The sequence below is a fragment of the Pinus tabuliformis genome, chromosome 4_2, assembly GCF_031772625.1.
Source record: "Pinus tabuliformis cultivar Carrire ecotype Pingquan chromosome 4_2, CPIR1, whole genome shotgun sequence".
In the NCBI taxonomy this organism is placed as follows: domain Eukaryota; kingdom Viridiplantae; phylum Streptophyta; class Pinopsida; order Pinales; family Pinaceae; genus Pinus; species Pinus tabuliformis.
Window position 1 is genome coordinate 804,972,743 of NC_142304.1, and position 7,919 is coordinate 804,980,661.

The 7,919-nt window shown below is 34.7% G+C and overlaps 1 pseudogene; it reads left to right on the plus strand.

The window, feature by feature from the left end:
• The first annotated feature begins 6,863 nt into the window (after positions 1 to 6,863).
• On the plus strand, positions 6,864 to 7,718 carry LOC149172120 (TORTIFOLIA1-like protein 1; annotated as a pseudogene).
• The last annotated feature ends 201 nt before the right edge of the window (positions 7,719 to 7,919 follow it).

Consider the following 7,919-nt stretch of genomic DNA (forward strand, 5'->3'; position numbering starts at 1 on the left):
ATATTATTATTTTTATGGACCGACTGGGTTATTTGAGGTCCAATGGTTGCAAGCCATGTGGGCCAATGAATGTCTGCCACATGGCCTTCAGGTGGAATTTTAAAATTTTGTTAATGGTCGAAGTGATTTCACCGAGGTTGAACACGGGACCTCTCACCAAGTAGCAAGTTGCAACACCACTACACTAGAACTCATGTCTTAACCCTATACGTGCTTGCATTCCATTTAACATTGGCACATTTTATTATTTTGGGTTGCTTCAGGGTTAAGCCCTAGCCTTGGTCATCGCACCCACAAGAACCAAGTGATGGGACCAAGGGCCAGGGCTTAGCCCCAACCCGAAGTCACAGTTCAACGTTCATACAACCACAAGACCATGTCAAAGACTTATCAGAGGGGGCCAGCCCCTACAAGCATAGAGAGGGGGGCCAACCCTAGGCCACATGGGCCACAATGTGACTGAGACCTCCAAAATTTCACGTGTGTGTAGAACTAGCACTCAAATCTGGGTTGTATGGTGCCCAATGCGTCTAGGTGCCAAGTTATTTGGGGGTTGGCCGACAGGGGTGGGCAGTTAGCCCCAACCCCTAGGCACGCGCCCCCATACGACTGAAATTTTTGGAAATTTGGGGGTTAAAGGGCATTTAAACCGTCTGATAATGTGCACGATCAGGCATGATTGTAGGCCAAAATTGTGCGTTAGTTTTGGATTTGGGGCGCTCAAGCCATGTTTGGGTCAAATTGTAGGATGGTTAGCTGTGAAAATTTGGAAAAACTTGGGAGAAGCATAACTTTCTTAGTTTTTGGCCAAATGAGGTGAAAAAAGAGCCCAGATGGGGGTTTTTGATAGTTCTGAAGCCATTGGAGACATAATATTTACATTCTGAGCACTGTAAATCCATGTAAACACAAATTTGAGCACTTAATGAAAGAGGCCCAACATTGGAAGTTGGACCAGGAGATGTAGCCCAAGAGAGGGGTGAACTCCTTTATCATTTTTGTTGTTATGTGTTTCTGATATGGTCTATTGTCTCTATTTTATGTTGTTAACTAAGTTTAAAAACCATAATTTTATGTGTTTTGCAAAGTGATCCATTGCCTACAATACATAAAAAATTTACTTGCAATTTTACCATCACCTTCAAGTTTGCATTACAGATGAAACCTAGTATGTAAGAGATGATGTAATGTATGTTAGGTAATTTTTATTTTTATGTAAACATTTTTACTTGGTCAAATTACATAAAAATTAATAAAATAAAATAGAGTTAAAATATTCCAAGTTTTGATATATATATATATATATATATATATATATATATATATATATATAAACTAGCCTAGATCCATCTTAACTCTAGATTTACCAAGTATCTAGAGGGATCAAATTTCTTTTCACTCAAAATAAAGTTTGCATCTCAAGAAATTTCATCCTCTTTAGAAATTGGTACATCTTGAATTAAGGTGGATCTAGGCAACAATAGAAAAACTTATATTCCGAATTTCAATTATTATAACGTGTTTAAGATCCAAACTCTCGACCTTTATGAAATTATGTTTTTTAATGTACAAAGAAAATGATATATAATGCATATTTTCAATTACAATTACATATAGATTCATTCCGTTCATTTAACATTTTAGAATATTATTTTAAAATCATTTTTAAAACATAAAACCTTTCATATTTACATGCCATGTGGTTGAAATATGAAAATAAGTCAATAAATAGAGAAAGCAAAAGCCTGCTAACTCTACCACAAACTATGATTTATTTATAAAAAGTATTATTACTAATAAAGTTAAAATGAGATAAATCTTAAGTGGTCTTTGCTACAGCAAATGGTGAAGTATAGTGGATGAGCTACAAGTATAGTTTGATAAAAAAAATTAGGAGGAATGCATTAATTTAAATCCAATCGACATGAACGAGGAGATGCAGGTCGAGAAATGGCGGAGCAATGCTTGAACACACTTTGTTTGCAGTTACGTCTTTTTCAAGTACTATGAAAAATCAAACCATTTCTCCATCATTTTTTTCTCACACTAAAAATTAATGATATGGGCAAGGGTTTCTATGTCAGAGATTCAATGACATGATCCTCCTTGTAACTGAAGTTGTTGCAGCCATTTCTAGGGTTTTGTCGTCATTTGTTTTATAAGGTGAAAATGGCAAAGAATTATTTGGATGTGAAGTAGGGGTATAGACCAACCTCACGGGTCCACTTGCTTTGTGAGGTGACAAAAGGGGGAAATGGAGGACATTCAAGAATAAGGGTTTTCGGAGTGGGTGAGACCCTTTATTTCAAACTCTGAAGTTTTGTTGTTAATAGTTTTAATGGCCATCAATTGGAGAATTGTATGGGGGCATATTTACTTACAAGGAGAGAAAGTGTGTATGATGTTTTAGGCATTTGGAAAGTCAACCATGGAGGTGAATGTGACCGTGAAGTTGATTTTAGCTAATTGAGGGTGCAATCAAAGGTTGTGATTCCTTATGACTATTATTCAGATAGTGAGTATCCAATATTAATTCACATCACGCTATCTTCTAACATGTTCGAGCGCTATGTAAATCATTTTAGAATCAATTCCACTTTTGATGCATGGCCTAATATTGGTGTCGATGTTTGGAAGACTATCAAATTTGTACCTAATATGGATGGGTCTAAGCATAAATCAGTCTCTTTGTTCCCATAATCTGGGGTGAGAGAGGATGGAATTACACAGGAAAGACCAGGTATATCTCTAACTTAGAAAATATAAAGATAAACATAAATAATTAGAGCTATAGAGTTTCCTATTTTCTCCATGAACTTGTATTCACAGAGTTGAAGTGTTAGTTGTGATAGTATTTCCAAAACTACAGGAAATGAGGAGACTTTAATGGTAGCCGGGTTGAATTTTGGGATGTTGGATGACAGAAATCTTGTGCAAAATAGGGATGAGGATACAATCACACTAGTTGGGTTGAACTCTAAGACCTAAGAACTTGGGAAGAGGCCGTCTCTACTCTAGAATTGGGCCTATTTTTCAAATTGCTTTCCCATATTTTATGTTTTAAAAATGGAACACAAAAAGAAAACCTTTCCACACAATCTTACTAAGATGTCTTCAGATGAGCTGGAAGAGATATGATCTATAAGGGCATTGACATTTGGCTAGAGTCCTTTGAAATAAAAAATTGAAGCATCTTCATTCAAGGATTTGATGTTAGTCCAAGCCTTGTTAGCTGAGATTTTCAGAGCCAAGATTGAATCCATATTCTCTACATAAGATAGATAAGATAATATAGTAGTATTAATAATTAATGTCAAATGAATGATCAAATAAGTAGGTAAGTGGGACTAAAAAGCACATCCAGTGCCAGTAAATAGTGGGAGTGCAATAACAAATCCTAAAGTGATTTTAAAAAAGACAAATAAAAATCAAGGTAGCTAGCTAAAAGAAAATGTAAAGATTACATGAAAATGAAGAATGCTAAAACCAAATGAGGCTATGCTCAGTGCAACAGAGAAGATGTCAAGGCCTGTTGTGAATCTTCCTGCCTGATGGTCGAGGGTCAGTGGAAGATTTCTCAACATCCTTGAAGGACCTCCCATTGTAGGTGGCATGACCTAGATACAAGGCTTGGCTCCTCAATATAATCCTATTTGCACCATGGCTCTTCTTGCTCCTTGTAGGGTTGTCATTAGATTATTATCATCATTGTTATTATTTTATCATGGTTGAATAGATGTTGTTTTCTGAGTATTTGTTTTGAGTTTTTCATGCTCAGTGGCATCTGGAACTTCTTATCATGGCCAATATCTATAATTTCTACTTCAGAGCTGGAAATGTAGTTTAGGTTTTTATTGTTACTTCCCTTTGTTGCTCTGGTTTTCTTGTTTTAAACTAGGCATTTGAAATTCTTGAATTAGGTCAAACTCGTTTGCAATTTAGTCATTCAGACTTTACAAGCTTGGAGGAGCATTCCATATTCTGATGGGAATTTACCATCACCTGAATCTTTTGTAAAAGGTAAATCGTTGAATTCCCCAAGCAATTTTTCATATAGCTTGTTGTGATGTGGTACAAATTTTATGAGCAGGGATTATCCAGTATTCTTGTATTTGAACACATTTTTTTGGTTTTGCTAATAGGAACATAAACTTTTTGAAGGTAGTTTGGTTGTGAATTTCTATTATGTTAATATTTCGTAATCTTTTCATGAATTGTTTTCCTGCAGTGTTTGTCCTTTTATTGTGGTCATATTGCTTTCTTGAAGTAGCTTTCTTGATGTTTCCTTGACCTTATGTTGCGGTAGTTCCAGTCCTTTATTTTCAGTAATATTCTTGAGATTGTGTATTTTATAATAGTTAAGTTCATCTTCAAGGCTGCTTTCCTGTAATTTTCCAATGTTTTTTGGTAGACATAAGTTGTTATATTGCTTTGCAAATGGCTAATTTTATCAACATTTTTGGGTTTACAAATTTTTTGATGCATTGGGTTTTAAACCTTTGGAAGTAGATATGTTTACAATTTTTGGGACATTTTTGTCATATTACATGTTTTTTTTCATATAATTTGTTTCTATGCTAATTAGATTATCATAGCAATTTGATTAAGTGTGATTTGCTAGTCGTTTATCTTCCTTTTATTTCTCATAGATATATACATATTGGTTTAGAAAAAAGGTTGCAACTATTGTTTTCAAGTCACAATGATTATGATTTAACTTTATTTTTTAGATATCAATGTTTGTGCTTATTTGAGCAGTTTGCTTACAATTTGCAGAAAATATGTATGGTGGCCATCTATCAGTGGTTCTTAAGCCTTCCCATTCTTCTAAGACTGATTGTGTATCTTTGACAAAAAATAAAGTTGTTGTGAGTAGATCTCCACCTGATACCAGTTCTATTAGTAGCATAGAGAAAAGAACTCCTCTCATTGACAGAAAGACAAATCCCTCATTCCCCAAGAAGGGTAAGAGAAAGGTAAATGATTGGAAGATTGAGGTAACCATTCCTCAGAGTCAACCAAAACTATTTTTTTTGGTGAATATTTTGCCAAAAGTTACAATACAAACATGCCCACTAAAGGAAGGGATAAGAGAGATTCAAATTCAAATCTTGGGGGATATCAAGACTCAACAATAGTAGAAAATATGGAGACTCCCAGAACCTCAGATGTTGAGACGAAATGTATCATGGTCGACCAAACCTTAGGTGTAAAGCATCATATGGTCAAGATCATTTCCAATGAAAGGAAACAAGCCAACATTACAAGCACTGATGGTTCTACAAACCAATGCAATAGGTATGATGGGACTTGGGGGATGCAAAATAATACAACCAATACAAGTATCATTTTGAAACCTAGTCAACTACTAGGCTCCAAAATGTTTTCCAATATCAAGCATTGCTTCTCGGTTTATATCTAATTTCCTTTCAATGACAGTTGGTCATGGTCACCACTATCAATTCTCATGATGTTGAATGTGTTTTATTTGCAGTTTTTGAAATAGATGATGACAAATTGGTTGACGTAGTTCTCAGTACAAAATATAGATATTGCAGTAGCAGGATTGTGTGGTCTATTGAAATGTGGATGCATGATTTCAGTGTACAATTTGAATCTATGTTTATCAAAAATGTCCATTTTCATCACATGGATTTTAAGCACATTTTGCACAATACCTTTATTTTAATTTCCATGGCTCTTTTCAATCATGACTCATTTTCACTATAAGTTAATATTGCATTTATTTTGTGGTTCTTTCTTTTTGTTTACTAGCATTCTTTCTCATGTTAGTAATATACCACATGCTCTTACCACCAAAAATTAAGTAGAGAATGGAAAATGGGGGCTACAAATGTTATTCCACTAACCTCACCTTGCAACTTTCTAGTAACCCTCCGTATACTAGCATGTTTTAGCCTTTCTATCCTCCTGGATGATGTCTAGCAAATATTTTTCACCATTCTACATTATGTTTGTTTTGAATATCCGTTGTCTCTTGTTCTACATACGATATTATTATGCTTCTTTCTAGATCTAAATATCCATCATTGCAATATGTCTGATCATTATGCATGGGTTGGCTTGCAAGTCGCACAAGAAACATGTTTCACATCATTTCTTCAATCGTTACACAACATGTTTCATCCTTCACATCCTACTACCTCTGTTCTTTATTAAAATAGCTTGAAAGATCTTTCATGTTGCCTTGTTTTGAATGTTTATCTATTCACATTGTTTTTGGAGAACATATTCTATTAAGTTTTTAGGCTCTTCTTTCCAAATAGTATGACGAAAACATTTATGTTGTGATGATATGTTCATCCCTCATTTCTTCCTTAAGATAATTTCCACCAATGGAGTGTGTACAATTCTTTAATAGCGATCGATATTGTATCTTGTATGTGAGTAAATACCATGACACTGATGGAAAAACTTTGAAAATAGAAATGCACTATCACTATCATAGTTATAATTTTGTGAGATGTGTCTTTACCAAATTTCTTTTGCAGTCTCTTCCCTTTGAAATCTATGGTAATTGACAACTTTTTTTTATTTTGTGCCAGAATTTAATAGGAAGCTCACAAGAAGGTATGTGATCCTTAGAATCAAGGGTTCATGGTTTAGAATGGACTATTGATGAAATGGCTCAGGATCTAGTTGTATCTACAGGTAATCTGTCTAATTCTAGTATTGAAGGTGGTAGGGATATGTGTTGTAAGTTCCCCAGTACAATTTTTTTAAACTCCAAGTTTTGGAGGAAAAGTGATGGAAGATATGCATTTGTAAGAATTGCAACATCCCATATGTCATATTTGAGTAGAGGAACAATAGATAACCCAAAAAATAGAAGGAATAAAGGAATGCATGGTGGTTTTATATTGAACCCCTTGGCATATATTAGATGGGCTTCAAGACAAGAGTATATCAAGTATTTTTAAGGAAACCCTCAGAAGCCTTTATCAGAGAACTTGAAAAGAGATCAAATAATGATTGGATCATTGTACAAGAATAGGCTTGATGAGGATCCCTCTAAAATGAGTGTTTGGTAAGCCTCAAAAGATGAGGCTACTCTCTTTGCTATATGGGTTGTAGGGAAGGATGGAAAAACAGAGTTGAAATTTGTAAAAGAAAATTCAAGACCAAACACTTTGCACACTAGAACTGAAACTTCTAGCAGACCAAGACATGGTACTATTTTCTTGAGTGTCTAGACACGTGTTGTAGAGTTTTTGTAGATAAGAGATGTATACTTTGCATTTGTTGAAGTCCTCTGTACTGGGGATGATCTCTTATTGTTTAGGCTTATGAATTGGACTTCCCCTGTCCTAGAGCACTTGTCACAAGGGACCATTGTTGAAATGCTACGAAGTATCGTGAAGTTCTTGATGAAGTATAAATACTTGGATACAATAATCCCTTGGATTCAGCAGGTCATTCATTTAATCAAAAATATTTTTTGAATACGACACATGTTGTTTTGTGCTCTTAAATGTAAACCTACTTATGCTTCTTATTTTGGACATTCAAGTTGTTGATTTGGAAGTAATGGTCTAGATTGTCTCGACCTACCTCCTAAAGAAAAAAAGGACATTTTATCAATCTTAAAAGAATCCACATCACTATGTTTCATGGATTCTTCAAGTAGACATACTATTTCTCCTATTGCATTGAAACTACCAACTATTTGGGTTGTGGATTTGTCAAGAAGCGGGTAATAAGTAGTTCTAAACTTTTTGTCGAGAATCAGGTAATGACTAAATGAAATATAAATTCTCACCACTACCCTTTTCCAAAGGAAAATTAAGTACGTTATGAGTACCATGTTGTGTAGGGGATATTTCCAAGGCATGTATACTTATTTTCCCTATAAATCTAGAAGGCTATTCCATAAAAAATTGTATAGCTCAATTAACAAA